We start from the raw sequence: 24,553 nt of genomic DNA on the forward strand, positions 1-24,553 counted from the left end.
AGAGATCGATTTTCCAAAGAGCAACAACAGTTGTCAGAAGAGTTTGACCCAAAGAAGGGAAGCAGAGACATAGAGGGGCAGAGACAGTGATGTCGGAGGAAGATTTTCCGGATCCGGTGAGTACTTTGCATAGAGGCAGAGATAGCCACAGAGAGGCAGCGCAAGGGTTGCGCAGAAGCCTCTAAGAGGCAGTTTGATATTCTTGGAGAGAAGTTGGTTTTCAGTTCCAGAGGCTGGGAAGATTTTCCAAAGTGCCAAAGAGATAGTTTCCCAGTCAGCATCACGAAGGACGGCTTGTTTTGCAATGGATAGAGGCAGAGCATGGAAGGGACTGCACTAGGGTGATTCGGGCTTGCGTAGAGTTGGTTGGACAACTAGCTATTCAGTAGCAGGTAGAGCCCAAATTGCTTCTGGGGTGAGCAAAAATTCCTCACTAGATTTTTGTCAGTATTTTCTCTAGAGGATTGCCAGTTTTCAGCATCGAGATTGTACTCAAATTATTTCACTGCTGCTTAATAATTTAAACCCTCAGTTCTTGCACCGGTTTTCCCAAGTTGAGTTTTTTTTGGGGACTTTAGTCCATAAATAAGTGTGTCATAGTGATGTGTGTGCCATTATTGTTGCACCACTTTTCCCAAGTTGAGTTTTTTCGGAGACTTTAGTCCATCAATAAGTGTGTCATAGTTCTATGTGTGTGCCATTATTTTTTCTCAATTTCCATCACTTTTATTTTCCATAGTATTTTTGTGAAGATTACAGTGTGATTATTTCATTGTTGTCATAGAATTTGTTATACACAAAATGACCTCCTCATGAGCTCAGAGGAGAAGGACACTTTGACTAGACAAAAAACACTAAGTAGCAGGCCTATTTTCCAAGGTAACGCACCCCAAAAACAGACAAAGGGAGTTATAATGCTGCCCATGACTCAGCAGAAAGCATTAGTCCCTAGGTTAACACTCTGTTTTGCCTAATGAGAAGTGTTACTACATATTTGTGGGATTCTGAAGGTCATGCACGAGTTGACTGACTGACACTCCGCTTTTCACTCAAATGTCAACTCGAAAAGCAAGAAACATCCACCTCAGTCCTGACTAAGGACATTGTTAATCCTAACAAAGCTTCAAGGGAAGGGAAAGAGCAATAAAGCAAGGAAATATCCAAGCTTTTCCCTCATTGGAATTCATGAAGAAATTGGCAAGGACAGAGCCTCTCCTCATCTATAAATCAAAGGCTCGACCATTGTAACAAGGATATGAATATTGAGACATGTATTGTTTCACCGCCTCTTTGAACGGCATATTTTTGCACATGTGAATAAAGGAGTTGAAGTTGAACATGTGAGAAATCCTTTGATTACCAGTCAGTAATAAAAATTGTTAACAGACGCAATGATGGCCACCAATAAGCAAGATGGTCTCTAAGATGTCCAGTACAATATAGCAAGTGTGAAAAGTTTGTTGTCGTTGAACACTCGTAGAATCGTTCAATTAGGAGCCAATAGTGAAAACCCCTAATTAAACGCAGGGTAACCTGCCACTGAGGACTGCAAGTTCCAGGGTACTGATATGTTTCTGGATCTTCTTCCTAGATAGGATGTTGAAGTTGATAGGAAGAGATCTGTCAAAGGTAGGCAATAATGTGTCCTACATCAGCTAACATGAAACGAGACAAGAATGATTGTTTTGGAGATAGATTTAGAGCAATGGGGCAAAGAGACAGAGCTAATTTCAAGCATATGATGGTATGGTTGATACAGAAAGCAGAGAGTAGATGAATCTCTTGAACAATAGAAGGCAAGATATCAAGGTTACCAGGAAGCTTAGACTCAAGGGCACCAAAGAGTGTTAGGATACAAGGATGCAGGAATATCATGGTATCAAGGCTAAACTCATAGGATGGTACAGTTCGGTGAGAAGCTGACAAAGAGGATTGTTGGGCGTGCCATGTTCAAGGGAGAAACAAGAGTATTGCTGCCAAAAGATTGTTCAGAATATAGATATTTAGCCTCACTATTTTTTCCAGTTTTTCCCCATCTGATTAATTTTAGCGAATCCAAAAGGGTAAACTCGGTGTTCTTTTCATATTTAGATTCTGAAAAGATCATAAAGACAACTCCAAGGGGTACCTTTGTCATGGTCGATGACCGGGTGTGACAAAGGGTTAATAGTATACCTAGCACAGTTCCTTTTCCATAAGTTAGTCCATTGAGTCTGGATAAAGTGATAAACCTATGCTCAATAGACGTCTACCTCATTTTGTTACGAGTATGCAAAGAAAAAGTGAACTTGATATTCTATGTTAAATTTTTACAAGTCAGACGAAGAAAAACTTGATATATCTTCATAAAATTTTAACGAGTCAAATGAAGAAAACTCGATGTGTCTTTTTCTCCAGTTTAGGGAAAGAGAAAAAGAGATAAAAATATTTGCTCATATCTTCTTCGTAGGAGTTTTACGAGCTCGAAGAAGCTAATTCGGGGGTTTTGCAATTCAAGAGCGAGAAAAAGTCCCAAAAAAGAATGTGCTCAGATCTTTTTCGTAGGAATTTTACAGGCCCAAAGAAGGTAACTTGGGGTCAAATTTGGTCAACTCTACATAAAAACACTCAAAGATCATCAGAGAATAAGTAAAATTTGACAGAATAGCAAGATGGTACATGTTTAAACAAGATAGGAATGAATAGCTTCAATTTCAACGACTAGCTAAAGTCAGTCATATCTCCAGAGTGACTATAGGAAGGGTGACAGGTTCTCATTTTCATTGTTTGCAGTTTGTGAGAGTGCTCTGGATTGAAAAAGGAGCAAAACTTTCCTGAGTGATTGTGAGCAATCCAGGCGACAATTCGACGTTCTGTTAGTTCCAAGTAAGAGGCTTGATCCTTATCCTGCATTTAAATCCTTAATTCATGTTTGTTGCTGGTCAATTTAGCGTTTTTTAGCAAGCCCTAGGTGGCTTGGCTGGGTAACGTGGTCTCCCATGTTATGGGGCTATGGGGCACATTAAACGCCTTTCCTGTGAAGAGGAAGGGCTTTGTGAGTGAATGAGGGCCGCGTTAGCCAGTCAAATGCAAGAAGAGTTTGAAATTCTTAATTTCCCAAGATTTTCTGGCAACTAGAAATTGATCTAAGGGTTGTGTGATGCAGGGATCAGGCTTATAAGATGAATCTTTGGAGAGAAAGAGCGCATGACGACGGGGAACTACAAATGCTAAATCATTCGACATGTTTGGCATCCTTGAGACGATGTGGGCTGCTAAAGTATGCCAGACTTGACCTGATGAAAAGTCAGGGAGATCCCTTGAGTTGGATTACCCAACGGTGGGATGAACAACAAGGATTGTTCAAGATTGAGGACCATGAGCTCTCAATCGAGCGAGACGACATATACTTCCTCTCTGGTTTATCGTGCAAAGGTGCATGAGTAAACTTCACAAGAGGGAGAGCAGATTCGAGGACCACTATGGAATTGATCCGAACACATTCCACTAAAGGCAGTAGGCCAGTGTGAAATAAGATTCCAATAGTGTGGATAGCATCAAGAGCGTTGAGGTCTATTTTATGGATGATCATGCACTTGGCATGGTCTAAGAGTCAACATGTCGCTACAAATGCCCAGGTGCTACTGGAATTTCATTGCTTGCAGCCACAAGTGAAAGTGGAGCTGGCAACATGCAAGAACCGAGCCCAAAGAGAGTTTGGGTATGGCACTTTGATCGTATCCTTCATACTAGAGAGAGTGCCCATGATGAGGCCTCACGTGAGCCTTGATATAGTCGGTCCTAGGGAACCTAGATAGGTTCAATGGGCAGCCCCAACTCCTCGCACAGGAGGGGGAACGATTAGACATTTCTTTGAGGATGACTTCTTTGAGTGGCTCAGAGGCCAAATCCCCATGATTGAGGATTATCTGTATGCCGGCATGAACTGTATGGGGGATCTGGAACTGATATTGCCACCTGACACTCAGTGGAGGCTACTAGGTAAGAAGATAGATCAAAGCAAAAAGTATTTTTTATCTTTTGAAGTTTATGCAATTTTTTGTTTTGTTTTTTTATGGGTGAAAAAATTTGACATGAAGCGTTTGCTTGACACATGTGGCCCCAGTTCGCCCTGTGGGTATGCCTCGCTAGGTTAGGCGAGGTGATCAGCTACCTGGGACTGGAGCAGCCGTAAAGGCAGCGGCAACCGCCGAAGAGGGAGATGACACACAGAGTCTACGCGAGGTTGCTAGGAACCTCGAAGGTTTGAGCATGGGTGTGTCACCTCTTCCCATGAGAGAGATACCTATCCACATGCAACGACACATAGTGGGTGTGCCGGAGCGGTTTTTGGTGCCTCTAAGGAGGTTATCTAGAGCAGTGATCTGTTACCATGAGTAGCAAGCTCAGCAGGAGTAGATTATGGCTAGCGGGTGTTAGAGCAAGGCTTAGCAGAGCCATTTTTGTATTAAAACACCCAAGTTTTGGGAATTTTTGATGTAAACACACTGGAAAATATATATATATATATATATATAGGCGATATTTTTTGGGGATTTAATGGTGTATGTGTTTTGTATTTTTTGTAAATTTTTATGATGAAAAACTTTTACACTCATGCATATAACTATAAAAAATGTGACAGATGTCAATCCAATACATAATTTGTCAACGAACCAACTAATGCATTAGCTTCTCTAGGAATGTGTTCATAAGTAATAAACTAGAATTGGCATTCTAAAAATCTTACCCTTGAAAAGTAACGTAGCAAGATTCAATTGTGAATGTGATTATAATTAGTCAAGTGCATAACAATACACTGAGAGTCTAACCTGACCACCAGATTAGAGATGTTGTGAGATGTAGCTTCAATAAAGAGTTCGATAACGGACATGCACTTAGCAATACTATTGGTGGCATAACCAAGAAACCCCCCGCCCCAGAACTAAGTAGTTCTGACTCGGGTGTATAAAGAACCCAAGCAACTGATGCAATGTGCCGTGTGTAACAACTGGCACCATCCGCATATCCGATGTATGGTAAGGGTGATGAAGACGTGTAAAAAGAGACGTGTAGGAGACAAATAACCATTTAAAATCCAAAAGAAGAAAAACTTATATACATAAAATTACAAAGCAGATGCCCAGTAGAACATTAGGCAAAATAATTTTTCAGATAGAGCCCGTTACGAGGCTCGGCAAGCGGGATTCCATCGCAGTCTTGAAGTTCATAGGCTCCTTTAGAAAGAACCTTAGTAATGACATATGGACCAACCCATAATGGTTGAAGTGTTCCTGCCCCCAAGAAATCGTGCTTCTGATCGTAAAGTAAGACGAGGTCACCCTCTTGGTAAGATTGAGGCTTGACATGCTTCTAATCATAAAGTAAGACGAGGTCTCTCTCTTGGTAAGATTGAGGCTTGACATGTTTGTTGTATTAAGCTTTGACTCGTTGCTTATGTGCTTCGAGAGCCAGTACGGCATCTCGATGAGTCTCATCGAGCTGATTCAATGACAACAAAGCGCTCTTCTACAGCAGTAGTGTCAGGAAGAAGTTCAACAACTAGTTTAAGGGAGGGAATCTTACACTCGATAAGAAGAACTGCTTCCAAGTCATAGGCAAGTTGAAATGGCATGAATCCTGTAGCATTTTTTTACTGACATTCGGTATGCCCAAAGAGCAGGATATAACATTCGATGCCAACAGGTTTTATGATTGCCAGCTAACCATCATGGTCTTGAGGACGCCATTGACAGCTTCCACCTACCCATTTTGGCCTGAGGGTAGTAGGAGGAAGAATGCTCTTGCTAAAAAACCGAGAAAAGATGTTAAGTCAGACATCATATGGTTCTGAAAGTGGGAGCCATGGTCTATAAATATCGTGCAGGGATGCGGGGTACAACGAAACGAAAGATTACCTGATTAAACAAGAATAGAGCAGTGGTTTCTTCATCAGCCTAAAAAGTGGGAATGGCTTCAGCCCATTTCGTGAAGTAGTCTACAGTGACAACAATGTAGTTGTGTCCGTCAGAGGAAGTGGGATTACAAGTGATGAAGTCAATGCCCTATTTAGAAAAGGGGACGTCGATAATAACCGGGTGAAGAGGGGCAGGAGGTGCAAGCAATTTATTTACGTATATTTGACAAGGTTGACACTCTTGGACTGCAGTAATACAATTTTTGAACAAGGTTGGCACATAGTATCCTGCGCATAAAATTTTCAGGGTAGTATCCGTGCCAGAAAGATTGCCACCACATGCCCCAGCATGGCAGTCATTAAGAATGCATTCTGCCTCAGCATGTGTAAGACAACGTTGAAGAACAGAGTCAGTGACACGACGATATAGAGTATCATTCAGCACTAAGTAGTTCTTAGCTGGCGGATGCGACGACGGTCGTCTGATGATAGATCTGGGAGAAAACGTTGTGTTTGGAGGTAGACAAGAATGTCTCTATACCAAGGATCAGTAGATTCAACCAGATAGACAGATTCATCAGGCATAGGATCATGGGCTACTTCATCTGGGTCAACCCTAGGAAGGTCCAACAACAATTCGACGAAGACTAGGGATTTTTTAGCCTTGGCAGTGGCGAAAAACAAATCAAATTGTTGGAGGATCACAATCCATTTGGAATATTTTCCTCCAATAATTTGATGAGACAGAATGTGTCTCATGGGATTCTCCAGGGCAATGACAATAGTATGTCACAACAGGATGTAGTGTCAGAAGCGATTGACAGCGAAAACAATTGCCAAGGATAGTTTCTCCACATGGGAATACTGTAGTTCAGGCCCAACAAGGCCTTTCGAGAGATAGTAAACCACATGTTCACTATGATCATCGTGAGTTTGAACCAGAACCATGCCAATGGAGGATGGTGAGGCTGCCAGGTATAAAAGAAAGTCGTGTGCATAGTCAGGAGGACTAAGTAGTGGGGCTCATATGAGTGCCTGTTTCAAGGCATCAAATGATCATTGAGCTTGATCGTCCCACAAGTAAGGTACTCCTTTCTTGAGTAGGTGCATAAAGCCTTTCGTTAATTCGGCATAATTCACGATGAAACAATGTAAGAAGTTTGCCTTCCCTTGCAAACTTTGGAGTTGTAGGATGGATTGTGGTGCGGGCAATTGAGTAATCGCCTTTACCTTATCGAGATCAACCTGTATCCCGTGTTTAGAGACAATGAACCCAAGCAGACATCCATATTCGACAAAAAGTATGCACTTATGTGGATTCAGACGGATGTTATAGAACCTACACCTAAGAAATATTGCTCGAAGATGAGCTAGGTGTTGGGCTCGTTTCCTGGAATGAGTCGAAAGATCATCCAAGTAAGCTTGAACAATATGTCTGATATCATGAAAGGCATAGTCCATAGCCCTCTGAAAGGTTGCACCCGCATTCTTGAGATCGAATGGGAGCTTTTGATACGCAAATATTCCCCAAGGACAGATGAAGGCAGTTTTGTGTTGGTCATTAGGTTTTATAGCAATCTGGTTATACCTCGAGAAGCCATCCATGAAGGAGAAGGATTCACAACCAACACAATCATCAATTATTTGGTCAATGAACAGAGTTGGATAGTTGTCTTTTGGACATGCAGCATTCAAATCGCAGTAGTTGACACAAACGCAGATGGTACCTTGTTTTTTGTCTACAGGAACCAAATTAGAAACCCATTCAATCAAGGGAACGGGGTAGATAAAACCAACACTTAACAGTTTTTCGACTTCAGTCTTGATAGTTGTTGTTTTGCAAGGGTGGATGGATCGAAGTCTTTTCCAGACAGGCCTGGAATTGTCATAAATATTGATCTCATGCTCGACAATAAAAGGATCTATGTCGAGCATTTCCTTGTAAGACCAAGCGAAAACATCAAGGAATTCCTTAAAAAGGCAGGTAAAGCTCGCAGTTTCCTCAGGATTGCAATCAGCTCCAATCTGAATGTTTTCCACGATACATGTTTCGACCGAGATATCGATCAACATAGTCTTTAAAATATTACCCAAGTTACCTTCTAAATCCATAGTTTGGATAGTCGTTTAAGCCCAAGGAACAATCTCAAGTAGGTCAAAACGCAGGATTTGTAGAGGTGTCACATCCGAATCAGATATCGAAGGGCAGTGATGACAATCGTCCCAAGGTCGCTCTTCTAAATATATGATCCCTCAAATAGCTTCGTCCGAAGGTAGGACTTCATTGAGAAGATCGTTAGGAGTGGCAATGGGAGAGGGTACCATCGATCTTAACCAAAGCAACGAAAGAATCAAACGTAGATTGAATGGCTTGATAAGCCAATTCAGCTGGTGAAAGCGACATCTGTTCTCCATAAGAATCAATGTCTGAAGGGGTCGGGAGGATCCAGGGATCGGTAGGGCCATTAGGAATGGTAGAGACCATTGAAACCATCTGTGGAACCTCGGGCAACAAGAGAGGAAAACAACCCAAAAGGGAGGAACCCTTTAGAAGACCAGTACCAACACTGACATAGGAGTCAAGTATACCACCCACTAAGGGTACAATGTCGCTAGGTAACGGGGAGTAATCTGGGGTACAAAAGGATAGCTAATCCACTATGACTATTTTCCCATCCAAAGGGAAGAGGATGAGTCGGAAGACCAAAGAAACAATAGTAGTCATGGCGTAAGTCCAACTGCATCCCAAAAGCATATTATAGTCAAGATGACGATCTACAACTTCAATATCCACCATTACCATTTTCCCACTCAGAGTGATGGGGTAGCTAACAAGGTATCCTTTCAAGATGAAAATGTCGCCATCGCTTGCTTTGAGGGAATTCGACGACAATGTAAAAGTGGGAGAGCCCAGAGCATGCCAAAAGGAAGTGGACAATTACGAAGATCGAAGCACCTTCGTCAATGGCAGTTATATGGATAGCTCTGCCTTTCGATATAACTTGCACCTGAAATTCAAGCTGGTGGGAAAGGCGAGGCTTACCTTTTCCATGTCAAAAATTGCTAGAGTGGAATCTTGAGGGTCAATTCCACCAATTGTCGAAAGCAAAGCTTTCCTTTGTGCTAGACAGGTTTGTAATACTTCGAGGGCAAACATAGCAGACGGTTATGCGCCAAATATTCTACAATATTGTAGTTTTGGGCAGCACGTGCGAGGCATTGTGTCTCATGCGATGAAGTGCCCCTTTAGGGGGACGGATCACAGGGTGACATGCCTTTCGATATGACGATCCTTAGGCGACAGTGGATTCGAACTCGAGGCATTTTCTGGAGCATTAGTGACTGGAGTTCTATAATTCTTGGCTCGTGTTTGTAGATCAATTGTTTAAAAGATGTAAACAGTGGACGATCCTTCCCCAAAGAAAGGAGGATGTGAACCATCATTTCCCCCTTATAGGGGTTACATTGGGTTCAATATAAGGTGGTGTTGTTGTTGAGCAGGGAAAGGGTTTTTAAGGACCGCAGGGATTTGGCCAGTGTCCTTTTGTGCAAGGTCTATGCATCTTTGAAGGCGAGAACATTTGTAAGTCATGTGGTCCTCCGCACAGATTTTGCAAGGGAAATTGACATTTTTTTCCTTTCCAATATCAGATTTAGCAACAACTTTCTATTTGGGGTTGTTCTGCGTAACAAGTTGCTCTTTAAAAGAAGAGGTATTTTTCTTATTCTTCTTATTCTTACCACTGGGTTTTTGTGTAGACTGCACAAAGTTTATCGCAACAGTTGGAAGAGCAGCCAATAGGGAAGTAGGAGCAGTATCGACAAATAACTAGGCAACTTGCCCACTGAGTTGTTTTACAACAACCCTAGAGGTAGCGTCGAAGAGGCCATCAGCGTGCGCATTGGGTTGCTGAGTAGAGGGAGCATTGGAAGTGCGAGGGGCATGGAGGAGTATATGGTAGAGTATGCCAGACTGAGTGTAGATCAAATCTAAATGCTATGCACGACGAATCGATTGGTCTTCCATGACCGCACTAGCTATGGAAACATCCTTGGCAATGGTGGGAAGAAATGACTTGCAGAACCAATCTGCTAACAAGTGATCTGGAATGGGGGCTTTGACAAGACTCCACTTGCGTCTCCATTCACGGATATGATCAGAGATGTGGGTAAAGGTGTCTTGGCGTAGAGTAGTGAGGAGTTTCGTTATGGTTTCATAACAAATAGGAAGTTGGAAGTGCTTTAAGAATTCCACTGCCAAGGCACCAAAGGTATTCATTGACGCACATGGTAACTCAATGTGCCACTTGGCGGCATTGCTAGTAAGGATGTGAGGGAAGAGTCTGAGCTGGATACTATCATCAACCATGGAGTTTGATACACCATAAATAGTAGGTGGTGACTTGCATAGTTGAATCATTCCCTTGTTTCCCTTCGAATTTCAAAATGTCTGGAGGTATCTTGTGCAGGATTGGAGGCCAATTCATGTTGTAATTGATGGGATCATTAGTCAACTTATATAGATTGGGGATATCAAGTGTTGCCAGAAAAAGAAAAGGTTTAAGTGCCCCGAAAACTGACCAAGGTGGTGCAGGATGACTTGAAGGACAAGGAGATCCCCCAATCAAGTTGTTTCCAACAAGATACATGGGATTCATTGGATAATAACTTCCAAGTTGTGGTGGTGCGGTCATATAAGGTGGCAATCCATATGGGATATTAGGCTGGGTGGCAAAAGACTAGTTTCCCCTAGGATAAAAAGTGCCCTCGTGACTCTATTGTGGTTGAGGAGGGGGTGCCCAAATGGATGTAGCAAGACCGGGTTGAAGGATACCACTAGCCACACAGATTAGTTTAAGCTAGGGTCTTGGGCTAGGCAGTGGTGAGTACACTGCCCAAGATCATGAAACTGAGACTAGTGTCATTAATGAGAGTAAAATCTTGCTACACTCATATCATCCAGGACAACTCCCCTCACAAAAGAGTTTAGCGCAAGACAACATCGGAGTGTGAGAGAAGGTAGCCCGCCTTCGATTGCATTTCAAGTGGGTATTCTGTGTATTGGGGATCCCCTCGAATATATCGGAGATATGTCAAGGACTAAAGTGTCCTGCCCACACAGCATATTGTCTACGACCGTGACCCCCCCGGTGGTGTCTGTGATTTGAGGTAACCTTAGTGGCCAGAATTTTTAGGGATGAACACAAGGTGACTGGGGCAGGCTGCCCTGGTACCTAAACAGACGAACCTACTCCGTCTTTGGTTTTTTGGGAGGGTGCTCATCTTCACGAGAGTGCTTGGCCCCTTCTTACCGAGGTTCGGGTGAAGCTCAGGAGTAATCGTAATTGTACATTTGACTGGATCTCTCTTTTAGCCACTGTGATACTGGGTTTCATCTCCAGCTAGTGGTGGTTATCAAATAGAGTTATGTTCCCTAGCTGCTTTTTGATTGCCTTTAGAGTAACTTTTTTATTTTTAGGTGTTGGATTGTTGACACTGAGACTATAACAAATATCACTTTAAATTTTTTTGATAAAATATATATGTCACCGTGGCTACATTCAACCCTCATCGTCTATCTAGATGACAACGAGGTCTTCCTCCACTAACCCTGGAGGACTTGTCGAGCCTTGGTGAGTCGGATTCTCCCTCTTCGGGAAATCAGTCTCCAGTGTCCAACACCTAATCACATAACATTTCCAAAGGAACCATACTACAACACCTAATCACATAACATTTCCCAAGAAACCATACTACCTAAGGACTTTTTTCATGAAGGAGTTGTACCTCCTTACAATCCTCCTCTCACCGATCCTCTTGGTCCAGTGTTGGTTCAGGTAGCACCTGTACCTATCATGTCTTCATCAGTTCCCACATCCAATATTCCTGTGGCGACTAATGGGTCATGGTCCTTGTGGACAATTTCGCTCCACCATCACTTCCCCCGCCTATGGTCAGTACTACATAGTTGATTGGTCACCCTGCTATTCAGACTATGCCTAGTCCAAGCAACCTTGTTACACCAGTTATGAGTGGAGTCCAACACATCCCGGTCTCCACCCCTTTTGTGTCAACTCCTGGACCACCGGCTATCGCTCCTAGTAGCGTTGTTAGCACGGTCGCCTTCAATAACCCTTTTGGTTGGAACCCATTGCTAAGTTCTAACCCCCAGGTTCAAATGCCTGGGGGCAATGTTCCCAACATGCATATACCAGTCGGGGGCATTTCTGTTCCCCTTCCGCCTATAGGACAACCTGGTTCTTCGTTGATCGACTTACCTCCTCCAAGTGGACACTATTCTAGTGTCAGTCATGTGCCTACTACAAACTATGTGGCTAGCGGTATCCCTCAACCTGGTCTTGCTACATCCATTTGGGCACCCCCTCCTCATGGGGGCACTTTCTATCCAGGGGGAAACCAGTGTTTTCCCACCCCACCTAATGTCCCATATAGACCGCCGCCTTATATGACCGCACCACCACAACCACAAATTATTATCCAATGAATCCCATATATCCTGTTGGAAACAACTTCATGGGAGGGACCTCCAACTCCTTCAAGTCATCTTGCACCACCTTGGTCAGATTCAGAGGTACCTACACCTTTGCCTTTTCTGGCAACACTTGCTATCCCCAATCTATATAAATTGATTGATGATCCCATCAATCACAACTTGCATTGGCCTCCAATCTTGCATAAGATACCTACAGACATTCTGAAATTCGAAGGGAAACAAGGGGATGATCCGGCTACACATGTCACCACCTACCATTTATGGTGTGTATCGAACTCCATGGTTGATGACAATATCTAGCTCAGACTCTTCCCCCGCACCCTTACTGGCAATACTACCAAGTGGTACATTGAGTTAACACATGCAAACATCAATACCTTTGGTGCTCTGGCAATGGAATTCTTAAAGCACTTCTAGCTTCCTATCCACTATGAAACCGAAATGGAACTCCTCACTACTCTACACCAAGACACCTCTACCCACATCTCTGATCATATCCATGAATGGAGACACAAGCGGAGGTTTGTCAAATACCCCATTCCAGATCACTTGTTAGCAGATTGGTTATGTAAGTCACTTCTTCCCACCATTGTCACTAACATTGTCATAGCTGGTGCGGTCACGGAAGACCAATCCATTCGTTGTGCCCAGCATTTAATTTGATCTATTCTCAATCTGGCACACTCTACAATATACTCCCCCATGCCCCTCGAACTTCCAATGCTCCCGCTACTCAACAATCCGGTGCACACGATGACGGCCTCGTCAGCGCTACCTCTAGCGCTGCTTTAAAAGAACTCAGCGGGAAAGCTGCCCAGTTATCTGTCTATGCTGCTCCTACTTCCGAATCGGATGCTCTTCCAATCGCTTCGATAAACTTTGTGCAATCTACACAAAAACCCAGCAGTAAGAATAAGAAGAATAAGAAAAAGACCTCTCCTTCTGAGAAGCAGCATGTTACATAGAACAATCCCAAACAGAAAGTTGCTACCAAATCTGATACCATGAAGGAAAAAACTGTCAAATTCCCTTATAAGATCTGTGCAGAGGACTACATGATTTACAAATGTCCTTGCCTTCAAAAATGCAAGGACCTTCTTGCACAGAAGGACACTGGTCGCACCCCTGCAGTCCTCAAAAACCATTTCTCTGCTCAGCGGCAGCAACACCTCATATCGAACCCACCGCAACCCCCGCAAGGGGGCAATAGTGGTTCACATCCTCCTTCCTCTAGGTAAGGATCGTTAACTGTTTACACTTTTGAAACGGTTGATCTACAAACACACGCTAAGAATTATGGAACTCCAACCATTAACGCTCCAGAAACTGCCTCAAGTTCAAACCCATTGCCGCCTAACAATCTTCATATCGAAAGCCCTGTCGCTAACCTTGTGATTTGTCCCCCCCAAAGGGACACTTCATCGCACAACACACAATACTTTTGCATGTGTTGCCCAAAACTACATTATTGTAGAAGATTTGGCGCAAGCACTGTCTGCCATGTCTACCCTCGAAGTATTACAAACCTGTCTAGCACAAAGAAAAATTTTCTTTTGGCAATTGGTGGAATTGACCCTCAAGATTCTACTCTAGCAATTTTTGACATGGAAAAAATAAAGCCTCGCCTTTCCCACCAGCTTGCATTTCAGGTGCAAGTTATAATGAAAGGCAAAGTTATTCATCGAACTGTCATTGGTGTAGGTACTTCGACCTTCATAGTCTCCACTTCATGTTGGCTCGCCTTGGGTTCTCCCACTCTTACACCGCCATCAAATTCTTTCAAAGCATTCGATGGCCACACTTTCATCCCGAAAGAATACCTTACTAACTACCCCATCACTCTGAGTGGGAAAACATTGACGATGGACGTAGATCGTCATCTCGACTATAATCTGCTTTTGGGTCGCAGTTGGACTTACGCCATGACTGTCATTGTTTCTCTGATCTTCCGACTCATCCTCTTCCTTTTTGATGGGAAAATAGTCACAGTGGATCAGCTATCCTTTTGTACCCTAGATTACTCCCCGTTACCTAGTGACATTGTGCCCTTAGTGGGTGGTATACCTGACTCTTGTGTCAGTGTTGGTACCAGTATTCTGAAGGGTTCCTGCCTTTTGGGTTGTTTACCTCTCCTGATGCCCGAGCTTCCACAGACGGTTTCAATGGTCTCTACCATTCCTAATGGCCCTACCAATCCCCTGGATCCTCCTAGCCCCTTCAGACATTGTTTTTTATGGAAACAGATGTCGCTTTCATGAGCTGAATTGGCTTATCAAGCCATTCAACCTACGTTTGGTTCTTTCGCTGCTTTTGGTTACGACCTATAGTACCACTTCCTCTCCCATCGCCACTCCTAACGATCTCCTCAATGGAGTCCTAACTTTGAACGAAGCTATTCGAGATATCATGTCTTTAGAAGAGCGACCTTGGGATTATTCTCATCACTGCGCTTCAATATCTAATTTGGACACGACACCTCTACAATCCCTGCCTTTTGACACACATGAGATTGTTCCTTTGGCTTATACGACTATCCAAACTATGGATTCAAAAGGTAACTTGGGAAATATTTCAAAGACTATGCTCATTGATATCTCGACCAAAACAGGTGTCGTGGAAAACATTCAGATTGGCGCTGACTGCAAATATAAGCAAACTACGAGCTTCAACTACCTTTTAAAGAAATTTCGCGATGTTTTCACTTGGTCTTACAAGGAAATGCCCAACATAGATCCTTTTATTGTCGAGCATGAGATCAAGATTTACCGAACGTCAGTCAAAACTGCTACAAGCTTAACGCCATTTCAGCTTGCCTATGGCCTGGAAATAGTTCTTTATATCAAGTGTCAGGTTCCCTCACTCAAACTAGATGTTGAACTCTTTCCCGACACTACTGCCGAAGAAGAGCGTTTGCTATCGCTGAATCAGTTGGATGGGACTCGTCGAGATGTCGCATTGGCTCTCGAAGCACATAAGCGATGATTCAAAGCTCAAAACAACAAATATGTCAAGCCTCAATCTTACCAAGAGAGCGACCTCGTCTTAATTTACAATCAGAAGCACAATCTCTTGGGGGTAGGAACACTTCAACCATTATGGGTCGATCCATATGTATTTACTAAGGTTCTTTCTAAAGGAGTCTATGAACTTCACGATTGCGATGGAATCTCGCTCACCGAGCCCTGTAATGGGCTCTATCTGAAAAAGTATTTCGCCTAGTGTTCTACTGGGCATCTACTTTGTAATTTTATGTATATAAGTTTTGCTTCTTTTGGTGTGTCTGGATATTTTTGGCTTTTAAATGGGTATTTATCTCATACATGTCTCTCTATGCACAGATGTCTTCATCACCCTTACCATACGTTGGATATGCGAATGGTGTCAGTCTTCACACATAGCACATTGCATCAGATGCTTGTGTTCTTTATACACCTAAGTCGGAACCACTTAGTTCCAGGGAGGGTTTTCTTGATTATGCCACCAATAATATTTTTGAGTACATGTTTGTTATCGAACTCCTTACTGAACCTACATCTCGCGACCTCTAGAATCTGGTGGTTAGGTTATACTCTCAGCTTGTTGTTATGCACTTGACTAATCATTATCACATTCGCAATCCAATCGTGTTACATTACTTTTTAAGGCTATGACTTTTAGAACATCAATTCGATTTTATTACTTATGAATACACTCCTAGAGAATCTAATGCATTAGTTGATTCGTTGGAAAATTATGTATTGTATTGACAACTGTCAAATTCTTTATAGTTACATGCATGAGTGTAATTTACAAAACATACAAAACACATACACCATCAAATCGCCAACAAAAAAATGTTTCCAGTTTGTTCACATCAAAAATTCCCAAAACTTGGGTGTTTTAATACAAAAATAGCTCTGCTAAGCCTCACTTTGACACCCGTTGGCTATAACCTAGTCCTGCTAAGACTGCTGCTCATCGTAAAAGATAATTGCTCTAGTTAACATCCTCAGAGGCACCAAAAACCGCTCCGGCACACTCACTATGTGTCGTTGCATGTGGATAGGTATCTCTCTCATGGGAAGAAGCGACACACACCCATGCTCAAACCTACGATGTTCCTAGCAACCTCAAGTAGACTTTGTGTCATCTCCCTCTTCGGCGGCTGCCACAGCCTCTGCTGCTGCTCTAGCCAAAGGTAGTTGATCACCTTGCCTAGCCTGGTGAGCCATACCCGCAGGGCGAACCAGGGCCACATTTGTATCAAGCAAGCGCTTCATGTCAAATTTTTTCACCCATAAATAAAAATAAAAATAAAAATAAAAATTTGCATAAACTTCAAAAGATAAAAAATATTTTTTGCTTTGATCTATCCTCTTATCTAGTGGCCCCCACTTAGTGTTGGGTGGAAAAATCAGTTCTGGATCCCCTGTATATTTCATGTCGACATATGGATAACCCTCAATCATGGGGTTTGGCCTCTGAGCCACTCAAAGAAGTCATCCTCAAAGAAATGTCTAATCGGCCCCCCTCCTATGCAAGGCACTAGGGCTACCCATCGATCCTACCTAGGCTCCCTGGGACCGGTTATACCAAGACTCACGCAAGGCCTCATCACGGGCACTCTCTCTAGTATGAAGGATACGATCAGAGTGCCATATCTAAACTCTCTTTGGGCACGGTTCTTACATGCTCCCAGCTCTGCTTTCAACCAAAGGAGGACTCCCTCACACCAATTGAACACTTGTGGCTACAAGAAATCCAATGTCAATAGCACCTAGGCCTTTGTAGCCACATGTTGACTCTTAGACCCTGCCAAGCACACGATCATCCATAGAATAGACCTCAACGGTCTTGATGCTATCCGCACTATTGGAATCATGTTGCTGACTGGTCGACTGCCTTCTGCAATGTGTTCAGATCAATTCCACAGTGGTCCTCGGATATGCTCTCCCTCTTGTCAAGTTTACTCATGCACCTCTACACGATAAACCAGTGAGGAAGTATATGTCATCTCGCTCGATTGAGAGCTCATGGTCCCAAATCCTGAACAATCCCTGTTGTTCATCCCACCATTGGATAATCCAACTCAAGAGATCCTCCTGACTTTTCATCAGGTCAAGTTTGGCATACTTTAGCAGCCCACATCGTCTCAAAGCTACCAAACATGCCGAATCATTCAGAATTTGTAGTTCCTTGTCATCATGGGCTCTTTCTCTCCAAAGACTCATCTTATAAGCCTGATCCCTGCATCACACAACCCTTAGATCAATTTCTAGCTGCCAAAAATCCTTGGGAAATCAAGAAATTCAAACTCTTCTTGCACTTGGTCGACTAACGCGGCCCTCCTTCACTCACCGAGCGTGCTAATGCCTTTCCTCTTCACAGGAAAGGCGTGCGTTTAACACGCCCCATGACCTGGGAAACCAGGTTACTCATTCAAGCCACCTAGGGGTTGCTAAAAAATGCTAAATTGACCAACAACAAACATGAATTAAGTATTTAAATGTAGGATAAGGATCAAGCCTCTTACCTGGAACTGACAAAACGTCGAATGGTCGCCTAGATTGCTCACAATCGCTCGAGAAAGTTCTGCTCCTTTTTCTCTCCAGAGCACTCTCACAAACTTCAAACAGTGAAAATGAGGGCATGTCACCCTTCTTATAGTCACTCTAGAGGTATGACTCACTTTAGCTAGTCATTGAAATTGAAGCTATTCATTCCTATCTTGTTTAAACATGCACCATCTCACTATTCTGTCAAATTTTACTTATGCTATGATGATCTTTTAGTTTTTTATGTAGAGTTGACCAAATTTGACTCTAGATGAGCACATTCTTTTTTGGGACTTTTTCTCACTCTTGAACTGAAAAACCCTCGAGTTACCTTCTTCGAGCTCGTAAAACTCCTACGAAGAAGATATGAGCACATTCTTTTTTGGGACTTTTTCTCATTATTGAACTGAAAAACCCTCGATTTACCTTCTTTAGGCTTGTAAAACTCCTACGAAGAAGATTTGAGCAACTCTTTTTGTCTCTTTTTCTAGCTCGTTAAACAGAAAAAGATAGTACGAGTTTTTCTTCGTCTGACTCGTTAAAATTTCACAAAGAATATCGAGTTCACTTTTTCTCCTTGTACTCGTAACAAAATGAGGTAGACGTCTATTGAGCATAGGTTTATCACTTTATCTGGACTCAATAGACTAACTTACGAAAAAGGAACTATGCCGGGTATACTATTAACCCTTTGTTGTACCCCTTGGAGTTGTCTTTACAATCTTTTCAGACTCTCTAAATATGAAAAGACCACCAAGTTTACCCTTCTGGACTCATTAAACTTAATCGGATGGGGAAAAATTGGATAGAACAGTGACTCAATATCTATATTCGGAAGGATCTTTTGGCAGCAGTACCCTTGTCTCCCCCTTGAACATGGCAACCCCTCAGCGTTCCTCTTTGTCGACTTCTCATCGAGACCTACCATCCTATGAGTTTAGCCTTGATACCCTGATGTTCCTACATCCTTGTATCCTAACACTCTTTGGTGTTCCTGAGTCTAAGTTGCCTACTATCCTTGAAGTCATGCCTTCTATTGTTCAAAGGATTCATCTACTCTCTGCTTCCTGTATCAACCATACCATCATATGTCTGAAATTACCCTCCGCCTATTTGCCCCATTTCTCTAAATCAATCTCCAAAACAATCATTCTTGTCCCGTTTCGTGTCAACTAATGTAGGACACATTATTGCTTACCTTTGACAGATCTCTTTCTATCGACTTCAACATCCTATCTATGAAGAATATCCATAAACATATCAGTACCGTGGAACTTGTAGTCCTTAGTGGCAGGTTACCCTGCATTTGATTGGGGGTTTTCACTATTGGCTCCTAGTTGAACGATTCTACAAGTGTTCGACAACAACAAACTTTTCACACTCACTAGATTGTACTGGACATCTTGGATACCATCATCCTTATCGGTGGCCATCCTCGTGTCTATTAACAGTTTTCATTATTAACTGGTAATCAGACAATTTCTCACATGTTCGACTTCAACTCCTTTATTCACATGTGCAGAAATATGTCATTTAGAGAGGCGGCGACCAAGACCTTAGGTAGAGGCTTACATCACTCAGCCTTGTTTCCTCTCCCAAGCTGTGTATATTGTTTTCGGAGACAACTCTTTAGATTGATCATATTATGACACAACTTCCACATTGTGCCTATCGATGGACATGACAGTCATACCTCTTTTGAGAGTCACTTTGATACAACAACTGAGTATGGGAATTCCCGACTTAGGACATGTCTATATATTTCTCACATATGTTGTTGTTTATATAAAGTATTTCGGCCATCATCTCCATCTCCGACCTCACACTTTAGGGGGCCTCTATTATACACAAAATGACCTCCTCATTAGCTCGGAGGAGGACACTTTGACTGGAAGAAAAACACAAGTTTCAAGTCTATCTGCTAGGGTAACGCACCCCAAAAACAAACAAAGGGAGTCATAACGTTGCCCATGACTCAGTAAAAAGCATTAGTCCCTAAGTTAACACTCTGTTTTGCCTAAAGGGAAGTGTTACTAGGTGTTTTTGGGATTCTGGAGGTCAAAGCACGAATTGGATGACTGACACACAGCTTTTCACTCAAATGTCAACTCGAAAATTAGGGAACATATGCATCAGTCCTAAGGACATTGTTAATCCTAACAAAGATTCAAGGGAAAGGAAAGAGCAATAAAGCAAGGAAACATCCAAGCTTTTGCCTCAGTGGAACTCATGAAGAAATTGGCAAGGAGAGAGCCTCTCCTCATCTATAAATTAGAGGCTTGGCCATTGTAACAAGGATCTGAATATTGAGATCAATATTATTATGATATCGAAGAGTTGAGAGAGAGAGAGAGAGAGAGGGAAAGGAGCCAAGGAGCTAAGGGTAGACTTGATTCAGCAACCATGGTTGTAATCATTCTTCTCTCATCTGATAATATAGATCTTCTCTTGTTCTGTCTACTTGATGATGTTGAGACTTTTTTCTATATATGTTGATATGATTTCAAGATCGATAGTCCTCTTAGATGCAAGTTAGTTTTATATATCCTTGTATGTTAATGTTTTTAATCACCAAGGTTTATATGTTGCGAAGGTTACTTCTTGTCTTGTCTGAGTGCAGGTTCAGTTCTAGAGCAGGCAAAGCAATTCTCCCTTTGTCACACTAAGATCTCTAGCAGAACTACACTAGATATTGAGAAGTAACTCCTCTCTTATTTTGTCTATTCTAGATTAACATGGATATGTGAATGTGTCTTTGAGCAGTTGCAGGTCACCTAATTTCATCTACCTTAGGTCCCGGTAGCCCCGAGAGGGTTTTTCTATCCACAACCACTCGTGCATTAATCCCTACAGCAACAATAAACTGCTATATTTAATTAACAGTTAGAAGGAATAACTCCAGTTGTTGCAATAGGGGCCCACATCATTACCCTTGCTACCGAGGACCGCATTATTCAGTAGCAGGAGGATCAGTATCAATTGATGAAGTTAGTTCCAGAGTGACAGTTGCAGACTAGATACATTCCGGTGTTGAGGAGCGCAAAGCAGTGTTGATAGCAATGCAGGAGGCACAGTGCAGAATCAACGACGACGCAAATTTCCTAGTAGACAATGAAGAGGCTAGTAGCAGTCAGAGACTTAGGAGACAATTGCAGCACAGAGACAGTTGATTCAGTATTTTGGATACTTCTCAGTAGCAGCAGTGGTAGCAACAGTGAAAAGGATTGTTAGTTGGGTTGCAGTGCAAATGCAGAGTTGACAGCAATATTGGTTGTACAGTGCAATGTCATCAGCAGCTCAAATGTAGCATGGTTCAACTACAGTCAGTAGCAAATGAATCAGAGTTAGCGTAGTGATTGATAGATAGTGGCAGGCAGCTACAGTTGTCAGACAACAACAACATGTATGGGAGAATGATGTAGAGACAAAGTGTTGTAGCAGCAATGCAGCACTAGAGAACACCTTCCTCGCCAAGAGGGAATGTTAGTTTTTATAGTATCAGATGGTGTTCTAGCCTCAAAATTTGTGGAGAGGCTAAAACACATGAGCTCTCCAAAACCCAAAAATTGTTTCTAAATATTCCAAATAAAAATAGCTCAATTAATTAAATTAATTGACCATCATTTAAATTTTTCCCAAGTCTAACTTAGGAAAACTGGTTAATTAATAGTAATTAATTGAGAATGGTGAGAATTCTCTAGAAACTCACACGAATCGACTTGGAGATGATGTCAACCATCGATTAAGTTTTAATCATGGTTGTTGGAGTCCCAATTGGAAATTATAAAAAGAAGTCAATGGGTAGATGGAGGACACACCAGTGCAGATACTCAATGATCAAGGTTGTTTTATTTTCTAGTAGCAGGGGATTTAGCAATGAGATCGAGCCAGTGATCAAGTTGCAGGTGGCAGAGGGGCGGAATAGCAGATTTTCGAAGGAGTTTTTAGTTCCGGAGAGTCAGAAGAGGAGGTCGTATTATTTCTCCATGAGGTTGCACAGGAGCCTCAAGAGGTAGTTCAATTTAGCTGAGTTGGAGGTGGATTCAATTGCCATAGGCCACGAAAATTTCCAAAAGGCTGGGAGGATCATTTGCAAAGTAGCAATAAGCAGAACAACTTGAGTAGCAGAAGTTTCGGGTTGAGCAAGTTACAGGTTGCGCAAAGGTGACACAGAAGCCTACATAAGGGGCTTGGATGACTCACTGAGTGAGTCAGGATTGCTTGTGGAGGAGGGTAAATTCCCTCACACATTTTTTGCCAGTATATCTAAGATAGAAACGTCAGTTTTGTGTTCATTTTATTGTACTCATAATTTTTGCTGTTGGATAATAATAAAACCCTAAACTGCTACATTGGTTTTCCCACATTGGGTTTTTCCAGGGACATTTGTCCAAAAATAATTGTGTCAATTTTTGTGTGCTAGCATATTTCTCAGTTCCTTTTTTTCCTTCCGCAATTATTTTTTATTTGATGAAGAAATTGCAGTGTGATTAATTCTATATTAATCAGAAAATTAATAAATTGCTAATCAATTAGGAGAATTAATTCTGGTCACTGTATTTAAAGGAATTTTCAGTCTTGTATCCTAATCCCACAGGATCTCCTCTATTGGCTACTAGCTTTAGGAGTGGCACTACATGGGAAACCTCGATTTTGGTTGTGTGGTCCCACTTCCCGACACCACATACATCACTCCCCTCTGCTCATTATAGCCCCTTTTCATATTTTTCCCATCCAAGTCCACATTTGTCCATTGGGTCCAGAAGGAGTTAGCCTCCTCATCCTGTTGTCCACTTTGGGTCGGGCCTGGTATTTTTCCCCGAAGGTTGATGCAGCTAAAAAGAAAATAAAAAGCATAATTTGGCCACTCTTAACAGGAAATGTACCATAAAATTTAAAACATGATCAGGACATAGAAATATAGCACGTGGGAAAAAGCCAACACGAGCTCTACTCCCTATCATTATGGTCATCACCCAAGTTCCTATGGCCCCTATATGAGCACCCTGCATCGATGAACCGTGATTGTCCCAACCCCCGGTGGGTGATGACCTACCCAACCTTAAGGGGGTAATCACTGCTATATCTTATATGTCATGCTCTTATTCCCTGGAGTCCCGAGAAGTTATGAAAAGAAAAAGCTATAAAAGGAAAAAGGCATATGAAAAAGGGTGGAAAAACAAAGGCCATGGTAACTCATGTACCACGATTTCACCCTCCATCTATGCACCCATGTGTGGGCTTCCCCCCATTTTTGCTACCCTTGTACCATGGCATGTGGCTTGGGGCCTCCCCTGATGCCCCCAATCCATTCCATCATTATGTTACATGACACCTCCCATTTGAGGGATGTACCATGAACCTATCACTCCCTTGTAGGCTGAAACCACCTAATAGGGTCCTTGATTAACCTCTTTATTGCACCTGGGGACACTTGTATATTCTAAAGCCCATTATGGAAGGGCATTCCACTATGACATGTCCACTTGGTTCCATGCTTTGTAAGCTCATTTACTCAATTGCACTAATGAACCATTGTATTGGAAGGTGAGTAGACGAATACAGGGTTTGGTCTACCTATACAGGGTTTAGGCCATCCAGAGGGCCTCAATGGCACTTGTAGGGTGAGCGTTGAGAGCCATGGGCCTCTACTATAACAGAGAGCAGATAGTTGCGCCACGGGATCCTTCAACACCATTCATTACCTGCTCATGTCCCATATATTTGATGATGATGATGCGCCTAGACCACATTGCTCAATCGGCTACACACCTGCACCACACACTAGGCAGTTGATTCAAGGCCCAGATAAGGTTTTGTCTCACATAAGGAGACAAGGGAGGACTTGCAACATTGTCCCAGCCCTTACAGAAGTAGCACATACCCATTCGACTCAGTCGGAGACCCATTAGGATGTTCTTTGTGCCCCCACAGCCACTTGTGAGCACCATGGGTCATTTGCTTGGAGATAGAGAGGCTACCCCCTTTATCATTGTTATTGGAGCCCTCCTATTCATTATGGCACATGAGGGACTTCATTTGGCCTTCCAACAGCCCTTCTAGCTACTTTTCTATCATTTCAACCCTCTTGAGAGACTTATTCTTCATCTTTTGGAGCTATTTGGTGGGCTTGTCACCAATTAGGGTGTTATTTTGCACATTAGAGTCATTTTTAGGGGTTTGTTAGGCAAATTAGACCAATTCGAATTGTTAGAGGCTCATATAAATACAAGTGAGGCCTCATTTGTAACTTAACATCACTTGGATTTGGAACTTGTCTCTAAAAGAGAACTCGAACTTGCAAATTAGAAGAATTTGGAGCTTGTAAATGAATTTTGATGTATGGATTAACTTTCCACTGCTTCTTGGAGCTTCTTTTTGCATGTTGGATGGATGGATATACTCTCTCTTTGTTTTGTAAGTGCTTTATGATGTTAATTTCTGCCATAACAAATGTCTAACGCATGGAATTTTCTCTTGTTGTAATTGGATGTGCCCTAATTAATGCAAAGTGCTTGGAGCATTTAAAATTGTTGGGATTTTTGCATGTTCCTAGGGGAATAATTGTATGATCAAGTCCTTGAAACTCCATTTTGACATTGTGTTGGA

Source organism: Pinus tabuliformis, chromosome 1_1 (genome assembly GCF_031772625.1).
Source record: "Pinus tabuliformis cultivar Carrire ecotype Pingquan chromosome 1_1, CPIR1, whole genome shotgun sequence".
Taxonomy (NCBI): Eukaryota; Viridiplantae; Streptophyta; class Pinopsida; order Pinales; family Pinaceae; genus Pinus; species Pinus tabuliformis.